The following is a 19,261-nucleotide window of genomic DNA, read 5'->3' as shown; positions in this document are numbered from 1 at the left end:
TTGATAAAAGCTTGTTGTATTACTAGTAGCAAAGTGGTGTCACGCTTTGGTTTGCCTGAAGTTCAGGGCTTCCTGTGTAATGAACCATTAGACGTCTGAGGTCCACACCACAGATGTCCATACAGAAGTGGATAGAAAGCTGCATGTTTCTAATGCCAACGTTACTTGGGTCCCTCTTTGAAGTTCTTAAACAATGTTCTCTATATCCTAAGGCCTCAAGAAGTCATTTTTCTGTTTATTTGCAATAAACTGTTCCCTTAACAAAAAATAATTTAATATGTAAGCTTTTATGACCAACATGCATGTACAAGAAAAAATACTGTATGTATACTGCATACTGTGTTTTTATATATTGTGAGTTTAAACAGTCACCACTCCCTGATACCGCTTTAGATTACATACTACAGTGGGAGAAATAAGTATTAAACACATTGCCATTTTTCTCATTAAATAAACAGTTATTCCAATACAGATACCCACATGAAATTTAGAGCAGACATTGGTAATAACTCGATAAAATGACACAGCCAAAGAAACTGTAATATTCCAATCAATCTGAAATGAAGTGGAATGACACAGGAAAAAAAGTATTGAAGACAGTAAGAAAAAGCACTAAACCAAATGATTCCACTAATCAGTTCTCCTACTGTATCATAAAATCTCAAAGCCAATACTGTCCACAGCCAGGAAATGACACAGAGTCCAAAAGCCTTCTGATTCCAGTTGTGGGCTTTTATTAAAAGATAATAAACTGCCCTACTCGGTCCTTGGAGTGAGCAGCTATTCCTGACTTGAAGACATTTTTATACATAGCTGAACATATAAACTTTGACACTCCTGCTTATGCTAATGGCCAACACCTTTGTTGATCACCCTTCAGTCAAGCCCACTCTTCATTAGGTTATAGCCATCCATGCCCATTACTCATTATGCTAATGGCCAAAACCTTTAGACATTTTATCACCTTTGTCCTCTAACCTTTGTGACCATGCCTCTGTGGTAAGTGGTCCGTGGAGCTGGGAGAATTTTAAATAAATAATCACGCCTCAAAAAGTTTAGGCTCCACATGGGTGTGAGTGTGTGAGAGTACGTTTTCACTCTGCAGTTAATCGAGGTGCTGGGCGGCTACACCACATGCACTTCAGAGGTGGGTGGATCAGTCAAGTGTCTCAATGGTGACATGGAGGAAGCAGGTCAATTATTAGATAGTATTAGCAATGAGGGAAGACAGAACAGAGTGAACAGAAATGTAGCCATGAGAACAGCACTGGGAGGAGAGGCAGGATGAGCTACTCAGCGAGTGTGGGAGAGGCAGCGCAGTCATAAGCCCCACAACAGAGCGAAGGATTGGCAGAGTTGTGACGGATCATTCCCCCACTGAAAATTTGTTGTGGAGTGGTGCAATTGATTCATAGTCCTTGCCAGGGGAGCAAGAAAGATGATGGGAGGACAACTGACCCCAAGTAGTCTGGCCAAATGCGCTCAAGGCAGCTAAGACGGGGGTCAGGTTGGTGAGGACCACAGCTGCTGGAGTCGCCACCGGCTGAGCAAGTAATGGATGACTCGGAGAGACAAAGTGGGAGTTGTGTTGGGCTCACCAGATGGAACAATGAACCAAATGACTGTGTCGGTTTTATTATTCTTTTAAAGTCCGGATTTTGTCTCACGGATCATCATGGTTTTAAAAAATTATTTATTTATTAAGAACTGTTGGAGCACTGCACTTTTGGACACTGTTGGTTTGAGTTTGTTTTAATGAAAGCACGGTTTCACTTTTACACCTACCCCTTGCTATGTATGTGTCCTCATTTGCCTGACTCATTTTGGTAACATAATCGATGGTGGTGGGTTCAAGAGTCCCCCTGAAGGCCACAGGATCAAGGAGCTATCACAGCCTCCTAATTGTTAATCCTCAACCCAGTCCTTGGCATCGGCTTCCAGGATGTCAGCTTATTGGTGGAGTGGTTACATGTAAGACTTGATGTATATCAGTGCATTCTAGTGGTTTAACTATCTAAGGCTCAGTGCTTAACAGTGCTTAAGCTATACTGATGAGATTACAAGATAATTTAAAAATAATGATGACTTATAAGGTGCACAATCGCTAAGTAAAACAAGTGCTTATAATAAGTGCATAATACTATATTCTAATTATCCAGTGTGTGATTACATATAAAAATATCCATTGTAATGGATGGCCGGAAACTTAACCCAGCCGGGATGCCCAAAGAATAAAAGGATGGGGGAAGGCAGCTACTTGTGAACACTGCCTCCTCCAGAGCACTAGATGGCAGCTTCCCTGGACTGCAGCAGTGCCCCAGATTCCTACAGGGAACTACGGGACACGAAGTCCAACAACACAGTCCAGTTGGGTACCGTGGGTACCACCAGGGGACGCTGCTAGAGGACCGAAGGAGTCATGCCTCATAGCTCCCAAGTCATGAGGATGGAAGCTCTGAAGTACTTCCAGGCTGAAGAAAAAAGCAAGTTCTCCATCTGACCCGGAAGTGCTAGCAAGTCACGGGGACGGAAGGACAGAAGCACTTCCTGGTCAAGGACTATATAAGGGACTGCTGTGAACCCAGCAAGCGAGCCGGTGTTGGGAGGTGTATGACAGAGCTTGCTAGGAGGAGTGGAGGAGAGAATTGTATTTATAATTATTGTAATTTGTGGTTTAATTGCCTGTTTATTGTGGCTGGGGTGCTTTGGAGGCACTATTTAAGAAGAAGAAGCATTAAAATACTTCTGAGTGCTTTTACCCTGTGTTCTGAGCATCTGCCTGTTGGGTTTAAGGGGCAACAGCGACCCCTAGCATTTTACACCAGTAAATATTCATGTAGATATTTCCATACTACCTGGGCTAGTAAGAATCAGCTGGCTTGGTGCATGTTGATTGGTTAGTACTTCCACTCTTTGAAAAAGGGTTACCAGTCTGTTCCACAAGAAGCATCTCATGATGGGTAGAGGCAAAGATCTCTCTCAAGACCTTCAGAACAAGACCGTTGAGCAACATAGCAATGGAACTGGTTACAGGCAGATTTCTGAACTCCTAAATGTTTCTATAAGCACCAATGAGCTCACCATCATTACTCCACCAACAACTGGCCACGCGCTGGAGCTCCTCGCAAGATTTCAGATCGGGCAGTCAGAAGAGTAGCCCATGAGCCAAGCACCACTCAAAAAGAGCTCCAGAAAAACCAGTAAGCAGCTGGCACAGTCGTCACAGAGAAAACAATAAGCAATGCTCTTTGTCTTCACAATATTCATGTGTGATCACCCCGGAAAACCCCACTACAGAAGAAAAAGCATATTGAAGCTCATTTGAAGTTTGCTACACAACATTTGGTGAAGCTGTAGATTACTGGGAGAATGCAATGTGGTCAGTCAAGATAAAAATTAAAACAATACAATGTGCTATGTTTATAGGAGAAATGGCTGAGCATATGACCCTAAAAATACCAAACCTACAGTGAAGTTCAGAGGTGGAAACATCATGGTATGGGGTTGTTTCTTTTCCCATTGTACTGGGGGATTGCAGATTATCAAAGGGAAGACAAATTAAGCTACATCCCGGTAAATTCTCAAGAAGAATCTGCTAATCTGTCTGCAGCTCGCTATGAATGGATAACTGGATTAAGTCTGAATAGAAAATGAGTAAATAGATTGAGGTTTAGCTTTTCCTCAGTAATGGACTGGAGTCCCATCCACTATACCTCAGTCCTACCAGGATGAGTTTCAGCTACCTAATGAACTGGAAAAAGATTAAGCATGTTCATTAAATGGATGAATAGATATTTGTATTTTAGCAGCCAGACAGACACTGGTCCAGTCATAGTTCACTGTGACCTCCAGGTCTGAAGTGAATAAAAGAGTTCAAGCCATCAAGATTACTAAACACTATTTTATAATTCAAAGTCTCCATTCCAAAGAGAGAGGTTTTGTCTTCTCCAATAAAAATTCATTGATGAAAATGTGATTGGCAAACCTGAAGGTTTGACGTTTACTATTCAGTGAGACCTGTTCGGCTCATATGTGAATTAATGGCAGTAATAAAGCAATGATTATGGTAATGCAGGTCGGAAAGTTTGTTCTAACAGCTCTTTTTATGCCCGTGTCCCTTGTAGGTTAATTGTCTCTTCCCAATTAGTCAGCGACGTGCTCCACTCAAGGCTTACGTTGCTCTCTCATTAACACTGACCTCTGGAGCTGCATTTAATTACTGCTGTCCTCCCTGCTGTCTATTGTAAGCCAATTTACACGTCAGGATTCAGATATTTAAGTCTATGGAAAATAATGTTTAATGTTTTTTTCACCAAGGATTCTCACTGAGGTGCAGTTGAATTTATTTAAACTTTGCTGTCAGCTTCCAATCTCGGATTGTTGAAAATGTTAGAAGCAGCGCCTGTGTGGTAAGTATCTCATTGAGAACTGATGAGAGAGCACTGGGCTGCATTAGAGAGAATGGACCCCCTATTCTCACTTCTGACCCATAAAGTACTGGGTTTGTGTAAGTGAGCCAACAATGCAGACCAGAAACCTCTAATACTGGCCATATTACTGGAAAAGAGAATTTTGTAAGGCTTAAGCTTTGGAAAGAAATCTGACAAGTAGTTAAACTATGAACATCTGACTTCTGACAGAACCTTGGGCCATCATGTGCAGGCTTGGAAGCCTTTTAGGTATGGCACTACTTTAGGGAATAGGAGCTGACAATTGGTAGGATCACAACTTAAATAAGAAAAGGCTCTGGTGTCTAAGATCTCACAAAACATGGCCATCATAATGCAACCATCAAACTCACATTATACTTCAAAGTTTGGAAACAGGAGGAACTGAAGATATGCCAGGTACAGACTTTTGGGTGGTTATAGTGAAGAGTTTCTGGGATTCATGTGGATGTCAACCAGCTGACCAATAAGCTCTTATAGGACCTGTCCTCAAATTAGCAGCCCACTAAGACCTGACAGCTACAATGTGTGAAAGCTCAAGTTTCCTGCATAGACAACCACAGTTTAAGAATGAACACACGTGATCTGACAAGATCTGTTTTCATCCATTATATGTCTAGAAGGTCTGATAGAGTGTGCTTTGTGAATGCTAGAACTTCATGACTGCATTCACAACTGATCATGGTCTAGGAATAAACATTTACACATGTCTGAGATCTGGCAGAATGTGTTTTGAGATTAGACAACTTACAGGCCTCTAATAACTGGCTGGCATCATCTTCTAGTAACTAAACTTTAGTGCTTGTGTAATCAAAGTGGATAACAATGTAAAGATGATCTTAAGTGAATAAATAAGATCAGACAGGATCTGTCTTCAAACAATGAATACTGCACACCACTAAGACCTGGCTGGCTGAAGAAGCTCAAATTTGATATATTTGTGATCAAAGTGAACTATAAATACAGATCAACACCCTCTGAGAGGATGAATCTTCAAAGTCTTAAACGTTTATGACTTAAGATTTAACAGATTAGATCTCATGAGTCTAAAGGTGTATGCCTATTAGATCTAATAAGAGGAAAGGCCCACAAATTCTTGTCACTTCTTATTATGTGGTGATAACTCTGTAGGCTCCTGTGGCATAACAGAATGAGATTCTATAGAACTAAAGCTGAAATACTTTGTGAGTTCATATTTCTGAATCCTAAACTGTGGAATTCAAACCCTCCAAGACAGACGGCAAATACATTAATTTAAAGACCTTCATAATATACAATAATAAGGCAAAATAAGAGAAAAGGCCAGGGAGATGGTGAATTGTGGATGAGCTACAGCCCAAGAAGCAACTTGCATAGCTAGACATACAGTATAATATATATGTCTGGAGACAACCACAAGTGAATTCTGCTGAAACATCTGAGGGGACAAGTAGATGATTTACGGAGCGTCACATTTCTAAACCAATCCAACATCTTCTGAAGGTGGATCTCAAAGCAGGAGTGGTAATTTAAACAGTAAAATGCACCAGTGCTCTGCTCAATGTCATCTGAACATTATCACTTTTATGGTCATGATGGATAAACCTTCCATAGCCAAGAAGTCTTCTAAAAACACTCCTGTAAAACAAATAAACATGTGCCATGATTCCGCAGAACACAGTATATGTGTTAAAAACAAACATAACCTGTTACAAGAGAAAAATCTTTCTGAGATACCAGATTACACTGTAGCATTCATGCACATCACTGGATTTGCAGTAAAAGGTCACGATGCACTGCCCCAGGCTGTATGTGGTCCATGTCAGTCACAGTTACAACAGCACAGTAGGAGTCAAGGTGAGGTACAAAGAACTGGCACCTACTGTATGTTTGTGAAAAAAATAACTGCACAGTGTCTATTCATACTAAACAGTGTGCCATCACACATATTGGTGAAAAGGAGAAGAAAAGACCTCACGTGAAGCAAGGTCTTTTTGTTATTGATTTGGTATTTGATACACTTTATTAATCCCTGAGGGGAAATTGTCTTTTCGCATGACCTTCGGAGGTCAGAGCACAGGGCCAGCCATTGTACGGTACCCCTGGGTAACGAAGAGTAATGGAGAGATTTTGGTACACAGTACACTGGGAACTGTTAATGTGCTGAATGACACTCTAGCAGCACCACAGACCACAGACCACAGACGAGGCTGCACAGTCTACATGAATAATTAAAGTAAGTTAACATTATTGTCTGATTTTAAATGCCAGGCAGGCCATAGCAGAGTATCATCACAGCGCTATAACATGTAGTATATACTGTATATACAGACCACAGTACCTCTCTAAAGACTAGTCACCCTTATTATAACACAGAGTGATGCAACTGTCAAAATGACAGAAAGATACTGTATAGAAATTATGCTTCAGTAAGATTGTGTCACTGAGCTCTTGAACTGATAGCAACAATTGTAGCTTTTTATTTTCTTTAAGTGTCAAGTCCATTGTTCAGTTTGTTTTGCTTGCGATTTCAGTTGCAGCCCGGTGACGTAAGGTTCAATGACTGGAGAAACTGGGGGACATTTTAAGTAGAAACCCTGTGGGTGGGGCCTCTTCAGTGGAAGATTTCACTGCTTTTTACTACAGACGTGTCCCCAAATGTGTGGCCATGTTCTAGAATCATCACTAGCCCCCACAAGAATAAAAAGGAACAGCCTTACAAACTGATACCATATCGAAGGGTCAATCAGTCAATCTTCACTTTATGTAGAACATTTCACTATGCATATTACTACAAGGTGCTTTACATAGCAAACAAGAATACAGTTTGGAAATAACCAGATATAATGCAAGACTGTTTAATGTACTATGCAGATATTGTGATCACTAGGGGACACTTGCCAGTCCATTCGCCTAAGCCCAGAAGAAAACATACAGTAAGGAGGCCAAAGTTATAAGTTGTAAAGATGGGTTACCAACATGGTATGTGAAGCCTTCAAAGAGTAACAACAAAGCAGGCCAAGACCTTCATTGACCTACCTAGATAAGACCTTACCCCAAGCAGTCAGACCCAACTACTATTGGCAGGCTTCCATCCTAGGAGGCCCAAAAATAGGAACTGGAAAATCCAAAACAAAAATCTTTATAAATTCAGAGTTTTTACAAGCACAAAAAGAAAAAAGGCTTTGCCTAAAAAGGCAACCCAAGACTAACAAGTCCAATCCTTAATCCAATACTCAGAATCCAAAGCAAGAAATGCACATAGCCAGAAAAATCAAATGAAAACAACATTTACAAGAATGAACTCCTACAGCTTTCAATGATATCTTGAAAGATGTGCTCTCATCCACTCAAATGTGATGTCTTGGTGGTCACATCTCTTGGTGTTCTACCCACAGAACACAAGGATCATATACAAACTTAAGACGCAGACCTCACGTAATAAGATCTTTAGGTAATAAAAACAGAAATTTAGTAAAAATATGAAAAATAATTAACAAAATATAAAAACAAAATTAAACAGAAAAAATGTTAAGCCAGAGGACATAACTAAGCTATAAAATAACAATAAGAAAGAATTGTCTTTAATGTAAATAATGCATAGAATTGAAAGAATGTTCAGAAGAAATAGCAAAAATACACAATGAACAATAAATAACAATAAAAGTAAAGTAGCTGGGCCTACTTAAACATTACACTCACTCTGCCTATCCATCAGTGTCCACTTTTCACCGCACTCTCTTTCTCACATATTTACTACTATTCTCAATCACCTGGGGCCTCATGTATAACGCCGTGCGTAGAACTCACACTATAACATGGCGTAAGCACAAAAGCGGGATTGTGTGTACGCACAGAAAAATCCAGATGCAGGAATCTGTGCGCATGCATACTTTCACGTTCTTCCACTACATAAATCCCGATCAGCATGAAAAGTAACGCACGTGCACGCGCCTTCTGTCCCGCCCCAACTCCTCCCAGAATTACGCCTCTTTGAATATGCAAATCAATATAAATAGCCTTCTGTGAAAAGACAATGGGAAAAGCACAGGGGAAAATATAAGAATTTCAGCGAATACCAAGTGGAGGCAAAGGAAAAACGAACTATTTGTTGGTTTAAACAGTGGTATAATCAACAAAAGAAAGTTGATTGAGTGACAGAGTGTCGGAGAAACTCGAAAGATCCAAGTTCACAAAGTCGCACAGTGCCCGAAATAAAAAAGAAATCACATATCAAAGTCGCCGTGAAAAGGTAAGTCGTAGCCCACCGTCTGAGTGTCATATGAAAGCGTATTAGTGTACAAACAAAAAACATAGGCACACAGTGGGAAAAAAGCACGAAATGTCAACTTTAATCTCGAAATTTCCACTTTAATCACGTAGTTTATTTTGCCATTAAAGTAGAACATCATAAACTTTCTCAAGTAGCATGTTAAATGCTTTGTTCTGTATTTGATCTTCTATGTGCTCTATGTGTGTGAATCACTACGTGCTTCCGTTCTTTCTCTTTTTCCGACAGGACACAGAATCCATTACTTTCGAGATATTACAGCTCACTGAATAATTAAAATACTGAGATGTATACGTGATATCATTTTCATGAAAGCATGTTATTAAACATGGGAACACGGTGGCGCAGTGATTGTTCATATCTCACACAAGAGGCTTGCTGCACCATGTGCGACCTTCGATGAAATAATTTATCACAGCAGTACTGTCTCTTTCAAACGTACTAACCTCCAATTCCTGTCCATACTTTTCTTTCTCCAAATGCCCAATCGCCCCACAATCAGCTCTGTAATAGACGTTAAGCCATCTGTAAGCTTAGAACGCCGATTCTTCAAAACTTTTAAGGAACATTGAAATATCTTCGTAGTACAGTACATGTTTAATTATTCTATCCGTCTATCTTTCCAGTGTCGCGTCAGCGCAAGAATACAACGCAATGCAGGAACAATCCCTGAACTAACTAGCGCTGCGGCACCGTGTCCTCACATGTTTAATTATTAACAATACAGATTATTTAAATGAAGTTAAAATTTTAGCTGTATAATATAATCAACATATTTTGCTGCATTTCATCTTAAAAATGGTATCATCATATGTAAATACACGCTTCATAAAGTGGCGCAGGTTGTGCAATATTATAACTGTAGTGCAAGTTTACAGTGAGGTAATTGTACTTATAAGTTCAAACAGTTCTACAAGGAGCACTTGATGGACTGATTGAGTGCGTTTATAGTTCTTGGGATGAAACGTTTTCTAAACCGCGAAGTCCGTGCAGGGAAGTCTCTGAAGCGTTTTGCCTTGGCTCAGGCAGCGTCTGCTTCATGCTGTGTACCGATAATTCTCTTTCCGATCAGCTGCTGCTGTGATTTCCCACTCAGATACAGCGATGTAAATACTCCGAGTGGTGCAGTGACAGTAATATGGAAAAAGATGATCTGCTGTGGCAACACCTAACGGGAGCAGCTGAAAGAAGAAGAAGATGCAGTGAGAGTTACAACGCTAAAGCAGTTATGGTATTTGGAATACTATGGCTATTTCCTGGACCATTATATTGCTGCAGGTTAATTACAATCAGATGCATTACACTAATAAACAATATGCAGTTAGTTTCAGTGTATTTATAAAGCCGCGTCAGGAATGTGGATCTAAGAAAGAAAGGGTGATCACACAGGAACAGTAGCACTGCTTTGACGCTGGGTGCCGCCAGTTTGCAAAACTGAGCGGAGAAATTGCATACGCAAGGTATGAGTTACCGTGGAAATGTGCGTGGCTTTACGCCAAGTTTAGGTTTTATACATCGCGATTTGAGCGTGGAAAGGTTCGTACGCAACATTTCTGTGCGTACGCACCATTTATACATGAGGCCCCTGGTCTTACCTTCTCTTTCTTTGTTTTATCTCCTTACTCCAAGCTCACTGGAGGTCTGGCCAGACTTTATTATGTATAAATGTGAATGTATGTCTATTTTATGTTTTATTGTTATTTTTGTTGTCTTTGTAACATTATTCTTCAAATTTTTGTGTGTTTTCCTTTAATTTTGTTTATTATGGATGTGTTATTAAGTTGAATTATGTCCCATGTTCCCTGTTAGTGGAGCTCCAGGAGGCATTGGAGATCATTTGTTATGATGTGTAGTCTTCCAAAAAGGCAAAAAAAATCTCCAAAACCTGCACTCCAGGATGTTCACTACCCTGCCTAGACCCCAGGTGCTACATTCTGGCTTCAAATAGAGCAGTTTCCAAAAATGGAGATCAAAAATATAATAAAAGGCTCAGAAGAGGAGGGATGGATATAAACCCTTGGACTATATTAGAAATGGCAAATGAAGAATCCTTAAAAATAAAATATTTATTTACAAAAAATAGCAAAATACAAAAAAAAAAAGCTTAGCAAAGCAAAACGTTGCACAAGGATTTGCCTAAAATGCAATGTTAACAAAAAAATACCAATACAAAAACCTGAACCATGAAAAATCACAAAAAACAGTAATTCTATATAAAAAGCAGTAGTTACAGAACTTTACAGTAAAACTAAAAATCTCCAACTCCTGAGCCTCCTTCTCAGCACTCTTAAATAGCCAGAGCGAGGGCTCAGGATTGGTGACGTTAAGGTGACCCCACCTCCTTGGGGCTCCACCCACAAGGAACATGGAACATAAGCATACACCAATAATTAACAAAACTAACTGGAATCGCATAGAATATGAAAAATGAAAATACAAAAAAAAAAAAAAACCAATAATTAAAACATAAAAAACATACAATTTGACACTGAAACATAACAGAAGTGTTATGTATCAGCCAGCATATGCTCTCTGGTTTACAGCATGTATGTTTTCTGTTTAACTGTTATTTTGATTTATTATTTTTCAAGAGATGTTCCTTTTTACGTACATTTTTGTTTCATATTGTTATGCTTATTTAGTATTTATGTAACGTGTATTTAAGTATGTTCATTGTGTTTTGTGGGTGGTACCACAAGAGGTGGGAGCACCGTGAAGTCACAGCTGCTGGCACTGCCCTGTGCCTTTATATTTCGGTTGAGGAGTTGGTCCTTGTAGATGTTCATTGAGTGTCTGATTACGAGAAGGTGCATTTAGGATTTTCTGGTTTTTGATTACTTTGGCCTTGTCTTTGAATTCTGAATATTGGATTGGACCTGTTAGCTTTGGATTGTTTTCATAGGCAAATTCTTTTTGCCTAATTCTTTCTGCCTTTTTTCCTGTTTGCTTTATTTTTATGCTTCTTTTTTGCTTATCTAAATACAAAAAATATTTATAAAGATTCTCATGCTGGTCTTGTTTCTCAAGCCACAGGTTTTGTCAGTTTTCTATACCCTTGATGGGCATTTAGTGTATTTTGTATGTCTGGGACATTTAAAGGAAATTTTTGAACTGTTTAAAGCCTTTGCCCCTTTTTGGGCCTGCCCAGACCAAAGCATTTGGGGCCAGGCCTCCTGGGGTGAGGTCTTTTTTTTTTTGGAAAGTCAGTGAAGGTCCTGCCTTAGTTTGTGAATCTTTTCGGAGGTTTTCACACTTTTCTCACACTTCAGGTTTTCACCATGTTTGTATCACCTAATCACAGCAATAATAATAATTAATAATAATAATAATTAATAATAATAATAATAATAATAATATGCTTTTAATTGCCTGCCAAAGACTTATGAAAGATTTCTGAAACATCTGGGAATCATCCTAGAACTCATCTTACTGCCCAGAACCCCCTTGCCCAAGGCATCCTTGCAGTCCTAACCCCACTTCTCATTTAAAGCGGCAGGCAATCCACAGGTAGCCTGTACACATTGTGATGGACCTTCGTGTGTGACTCCTACTAAATTACCCGGCACTCTCCTTTACTCTTTTCCTTTATTGTAATCACCTCCAGGGCATTTTACACAAACCCCATCAATATTCTTCTACTGGCATGATGATGTGCATTGTTTCTGCTAGAGATTATTTTTTTCCTTATTGTTCTGGCCTATGAGGCCTCACCCCAGTGTTGCTATGCTCCCTGAAAACTCAGTTTTGAATGGCCGTGCCTCTACAATGTGTAGAGATCTATGGAGGGGGACCAACTGAGGCTGAAAGGCAAGTAAATTACAAACATTTACACTGTAATGGGGTCTTCCACAAGTCACTTAGACTCCCCAGATTGTGTCCACTGATGGAAAAACGTAAATTTCTATGAAGACATGGCAGGAGTCAGGTTAGTAGTAGTAATAGCACTGATATTGTCAAGTGTGCAGAACACAGTAAAATTCTAACTTACATGTCTAACTAACACACAACAAGTCAACACTCTCTGGCGTCACGATAAAAAAGAACTTCATTTTAATTAACAAAAAAAAAACATCTTACCTATTGTACTACTTTTTATGATTTCTGTTCTCCTATTCCCTGAAATCTTGTGGGAAAAAAAATCCCTGAGTCTACTTATATCTGGCAGCTGCAGAAACATTTATCAGCAAGACTTGTGTTCAATTTCACTTTTAAAACAGACCTTTCTCCATGATGCTTCTCAGACAGGTCTTTTTGAAGTGGAGTTTAACCGCCTGCGCATTTGCATGCATCTTCAGTGCAGATTTTGCCCAGTAGCAGATGCTCTTTCATATGATGATAAATACCCAACATTGTTACACGCTACAAAACAAATGAAAGGGACCTCGAGGCACAGTATAAATTTTGCAGATTTACAGCTTGAAAACACCTCAGAAGAAAATGACAAAGGTAATGAGGAATTATTCCTATCTAGTAACCAATTGTCTACAACAAAGTGTTACAATTTTAAAAATTCTGGTATTTAGATTTAATAAATGAACCATTCTGGGTCTCCGTTACAGAATTTTATATAAATACTTTCACCCCCACCCCCCCAATTAAGAATGTAATATAAAAGTTAACTTGTAAGGGAAGGCAGGGATAGACTGCGTTGGATAGTTCCTTGTCTACATTTATAATGGATGGAGGACACCGATGGATGAATATCCTGACTATGATGGCTTGTGATTAGTTTCCCGGATGGGCTGTGTAATAAATGGACACGGGAGAATGTCTATCAGGGCTGTATGCCTCCCCAAGTTGTTAGGTAGCAACATCTCCCAGCTGGATCACCAATGTGCACACCTGCAAAGCAACCTGGGAATTGTAGTCCCATTGGAGCTGTGGGTGCCACTAGGGGGAGCTGCTGAGAGTGGGTTTCACTATTCACAGGAGATTCAGCCTAAGGTGGAACAGTTTCCTCGGTGTAATGTCATGACACCAGAATTACTTCCTAGTCAGGCAAGTAAGAAGTCAGGAGAGAAGTGAGAGGAGTGGAGGAGAAAGAACAAGATCCTGTGTCAGGTATTCTTTTAAAAGAATACTGCAGCCAAATCTGATTTTTTAACCCCATGTGGTTTGTAGTGTAAGAATGAGAAAAAAATGTAATGTCATGTTTTCATGCAGCTAGGAGCTAACAAAGTTTATGCTTCAAAGGAAGCAAATCCTATCCTTGTTCATAGCCTTGTCACTGGATTATTGCAATTCTCTTTTCTTTGGTGTTTCTCGCAAATCTCTTTATAAGTTTCAACTGGTCCACAATTCAGCTGCCTGCATCATTACTAGAACCCTCTCTATTCACCATATCACTCCTGTCTTGCAGCAACTTCACTGGCTTCCAGTTAAGTTCCGCATTGAATTCAAAATTCTCCTGCTAACTTTTAAGACTATCCACAACCTCGCCCCTCCATACCTGTCTGACATCCTCCATGTTGCTATTCCCTCCCATACCCTTAGATCCTCATCCTCCATCCACTTGACTGTCCCCTTCGTCTGTCTTACCATCATGTGGAGCAAAGCATTCAGTTGCTTTGCTCCCCAGCTCTGGAACTCACTGCCATCTGAGCTTAAAGACATTGATTCATTCTTACTTTTCAAATCTAAACGTAAAACTCATTTGTGTAAGACTGCTTTTTCTCTTTGATTATAATGTGTGTTTTATCTATTGTTCGGTGTCCTTGAGTCTTTAGAAAGGTGCCTACGAATAAATAAAATGTATTATTATTGTTAACTCTGTGGGAAAGGCTAACTTTGTTTTACTGGAAGAACTGATTTCAGAATATTTATGCAAAAAATGCATGCATTTTTTACATTTTGAGTATACAACTGGATGACTTGACATGGATTACATGACAAATGAGATTTGTTTTAATGGCCATCTTGATATTGTTTGCTGATGTCCAGTGTTGGTCACCGCCCGCTTTCAATAGAGCATAAACTTTGTTACCTCAGTTTCGTATGAAAACATGACATTACATTTTTTTTCTTGACCATCACTAAAAATCATGTGGGATTAGTAACATTTAACAATGAAAAAAATACAATTTTTAGGTGCAGTGTTCCTGTAAAATAAACTCTTGTGTGAACCTGTGTGTTGTTGCACCTAGGCTTTGGGGAGACCCCCCCTTACAGGTCACATCCATCCATCCATCCATCCATCCATCCATCCATCCATCCATCCATCCATCCATCCTCTTCCGCTTATCCGAGATTGGGTCGCGGGGGCAGCAGCTTGAGCAGAGATGCCCAGACTTCCCTCTCCCCAGGCCACTTCTTCTAGCTCTTCCAGGGAAATCCCGAAGCATTCCCAGGCCAGCCAAGAGACATAGTCCCTCCAGCGTGTCCTGGGTCTTCCCCAGGGCCTCCTCCCAGTTAGATTTGCCTGGAACACCTCACCAGGGAGGCGTCCAGGAGGCATCCTGATCAGATGCCCGAGCCACCTCATCTGACCCCTCCTCAAACTGCCACCTTATCATGGCGGAGGGGTTTGCATGTCCCAATGATCCTAGGAGCTCTGTTGTCCGGGGCTTTATGCCCCTAGTAGGGCCACCCAAAGCAAACTGGTCCTAGGTGAGGGATGAGACAAAGAGCGATTCTACAAACCTCCTATGAAGAACAAAAAACTTGGATGGCGTTTTTCCCTCGCCCGGACATGGGTCACTGGGGAACCCCTCTGGAGCCAGGCCTGGAGGTGGGGCTCGATGGCGAGTGCCTGGTGGCCAGGCTTGCACCCATGGGGCTTGGCTGGGCACAGCCTGAAGGGGCAAGTTGGTCCACCTTCCCATGTGCTCACCACCAATGGCAGGGGCCAAGGAGGTTGGGTGCAGTGTGAGTTGGGTGATAGCCGAAGGCGGGGACCTTTGGTGGTCAGATCCTCGGCTACAGAAGCTGGCTCTTGGGACGTGGTCACAACTACCTGTATAAGAATTTTAAAACTCATAACAAACAAACAAAAAATCTGTAAAGGTGATGGCCTCCATAATCCAACACAATCGGACTGTGCAGATGAAATGCTGGAAGATATAAAATGGGGCTGTAAAGCAAGGCCAGATTAAGACCCCCACAGGCACCTGGGTGATTTAGCTCTTTAACTGAGAGCTGATCAAACATTTCACAATGTTGCGAGTGGACACCAGGTGGGTTAATGCAGCATAGGATATCTCACTTTTGATTTGGTGTGAGGTCCTCTCTTGCATTTCATCACATGTGTGCAGACCCACAATCATTTCATCAAGTGGGGTGGTCCTCCCTTGATCATTTTGTCTCACAGATACTTGATGGACGGGGGTGGGGGCCTTAGTAGTTTGACTGCCCCTACTCTGTTCAATGCTTCTATGGACTGGGTGTTGGGCAGGATTGTTTGGTCCAGCGGCTGAGGGTCATCTGTTGGTAAAGAAAGATTCACTGATCTTGACTTTGCTGATGATGCTGTGATCTTCGCAGAGTCAATGGAGGTTCTGATCAGGGGTCTCAAGAGACTGAGTGAGGAGTCTGAGTGTCTGGGCTTGCGAGTGTCCTGGATAAAAACCAAGTTCCCAGCCTTTAATGACCTCTTGGGCACAGCCATCAGCAGTGTGTCTGTTTGCGGAGGGAGTGTCGACCTTGTTGAGAGGTTTACTTACCTTGGCAGTGACTTTCATGTCTCTGTTGACTCTTCCTATGAAGTCAGTAGACAGATTGGGAGAGCATGGGGGGTTATGAGGTCGCTGGAAAGCGGTGTGTGGCGCTCCTGATATCTTTGCAAAAGAATGATGGTTCAAGTCTTTAGAGTCCTGGTGCTTCCGGTTTCACTATATGGTTGCGAGACATGGACGCTATCCAGTGACCTGTGATGAAGACTGAACTCCTTCAGTGCTGTGCTTCTTCAGAGAATCCTTGGGTACCATTGGTTTGACTTTGTGTCAAACGAGTGGTTACTCACAGGGTCCTGAATCAGGCACATTACCTACACTGTGAGGGAGTGTCAGTTATGGCACTACAGACATGTGGCACGATTCCCTGAGGGTGATCTGGCTGGATCAGACCAAGGTAGATCCTCACATAACACCTAGATGATTATTTCCTGGGGTGGGACTGGACCAAGTGTCTCCTTGGGGGGTAGCCAAACAGGATCCTCAGCTGTTTCGTCGTTTGGTGGGCATGGCAACGCGCTGTACCAGTGCATGCTCCTCAACCTGACCTGAACTGATAGTTGATAATCTTGTAGAGCGTGTGGGATTTTAAGGGTTGGTTCATCTATGAAACTAATGAGCTTAAGCTTCAGGGCACCTAATTCTGAATGGGCCCCAGAAGCAACTTTCATTTTCATCATCCCATAACTCACAAATTATAAGGCACAGGAAATTTTTATTCACACCAGCAACTTTGACTTGTGAGATAATCCAGTGCAACAATTTTAATTAAAAGCTAAGATGTAGTGGTTATATTTAAAAAAAAAATTGTGGTGATCTGTCTTGGAAAAAAAACCCATTTAAAGAAGATTACAGTAGTTAACCAGACCTCTTTGCTGGTTTTGATGGGTCCCCCATAACAGTTTAACCTGGGTCCTAAAAATGTGGGTCCACCACTGTGCTTGGGGGTGGGCTGGCTGGTGAAAAAGTCCCTTGAAGTCATGAGCCACAGGGTTTGCCCCCAGAACGTCTTGATGGTCGATCTGCCACCTACAATAAAGGTTACAAAGTGGCACGCCACTGTAGTTGTCCATTACATTTAGAAGAAGCATGATGCTGAAAAGCAGAGAAGATAACTTCACATTAATATAAAATGTTTAGGCATAGGAACTTTAGCACGTCCAGTAGTTTTCAATGTGCAGTTAACATGTTCTCCTCATGTCTATGTAGGTTTTCCTGCCACATGCAAAAACAGGGTAGCTTTGAGAAAGTTGGTGAAGGCATTTTTTATTACTTGGTTCGCTAGCTGCCTCTCTGGAGACAAAGGCAATATCCACAGGTTTTCATTTTAGACCTTAACGTTTCAGTACTCTGTTATGAAGAAACTCATAAAGCAAACAATTCGGACCGTTCTACCCCAAAACTTTTTCAGCCTAAAAATGAAAGCACTGAATTGTTTAATAGGCTTCTCCACATCTAAATGTAAATGAGCGCATTCGGAAGCGGCGGTTGTCCGTCCATTGCTGGGCGGCACCAGCGGCTGGACGGAACGGGCCGGGCTGGGATGAGGAACCCCAGCTGCTCAGATCAGGCAAACGGTGAGGCTATGGCGCCACCAATTACCCGGGCACCTTCCGACCTATCATCTGATAAATATGACGGATAGAAGGTTCTGTTGGAGTCCGACGATTCCTGCAGCAGGGCGCTTTGTTTGTATGCAGTTGCTGGGGCATTTCGATCGCTGAAAGGCTTCTTCGATTTCCACTCCGACATAAACATTTTCTCATCTTTCTTATTCCACATGTCGTTGAGGTAATAGAAAGGTCAGTTGAGCAGTGTGCAATTGCAGTGCCAGTAAAGTTTTATTTCACACTCCATTTAAGGCACAGATTTATTTTATGTAGACTGACGCTCATCAACGAGAGAGAAAAGAGTTATGGCAATGAATGGGCTGCGCGCTTCGAGCGTCCGACCCACTCACCTGCACTTCCTCTTCTGTCCTCATGGAGGCAGCATGCCGCCGAGAATCGGAAACAAATGACATTTCAGGATTCTTCGGAAACCGTCTGGGGAGCTCGAGCGACAGACCGGCAACATGACATTCAGATAGAAGAGCACCCGAGTGAGCGCAAACGTGAACTCGACAGGACTGGAAACCACGCCAGCATTAATCAGTCTCTCCGCTTTATAAGCTGTGTTTTACAGTACGGGATCAACGGAAATGCAGAATATCTGGCAATACTGGGAAGAAGGTAGGGGCCATCCCTGCACTGGACATCAGCCTTTTGCAGGACACACACTTTGTCACGTTGAGCCAGTTTAGAGTCGTTAGTTAATTTAAGCTGCACATCACATGGATGTGTTTATAACCAGAATACTTGTCAAGACCCACATGGACACTGGGGCAGCAACTAGACTGGAAATCAAACCCAAATCCCTGGAGCTAAGAGGCAGAGGTATTAACCTCAGTGCCACCATGATGACCGTAAAACAGTCATTTCAATTTTAAACTGACACATTAATAGTGAAGTGGTTGTTGTTGCCTCATGGCTCCAGAGCCGTCTTAACAGCATTATAGGCTCCCGGGGAAAAATAGTGCACTGGGGTCCCTGTTTTGATAGCAAAACAGAAGCATACATAGGCATCAGAAACATTGTGGACCCCTATGCTCCTGGCCATAACGCCAGTGCCATTTTGCTCACATACCAAAGATGTTCAGGTTTTTTTAAGTTGGTGACGCTGAACTGACAGGTGTGAGAGAGTGTGGTGTGTGCGTGACAGTGGCCTGTGAAGGCGTTGGGCTGAATCCTGCCTTACACCCATTGTTTCCCAGAATAGACGTTGGCCTCTGCAACCCTGGGCTAGATAAACAGGTAAGAAAATGCATGGTTGGATAG

Source organism: Erpetoichthys calabaricus, chromosome 16, assembly GCF_900747795.2.
Source record: "Erpetoichthys calabaricus chromosome 16, fErpCal1.3, whole genome shotgun sequence".
Taxonomy (NCBI): domain Eukaryota; kingdom Metazoa; phylum Chordata; class Cladistia; order Polypteriformes; family Polypteridae; genus Erpetoichthys; species Erpetoichthys calabaricus.
Note: the sequence above shows the minus strand (reverse complement) of the source record.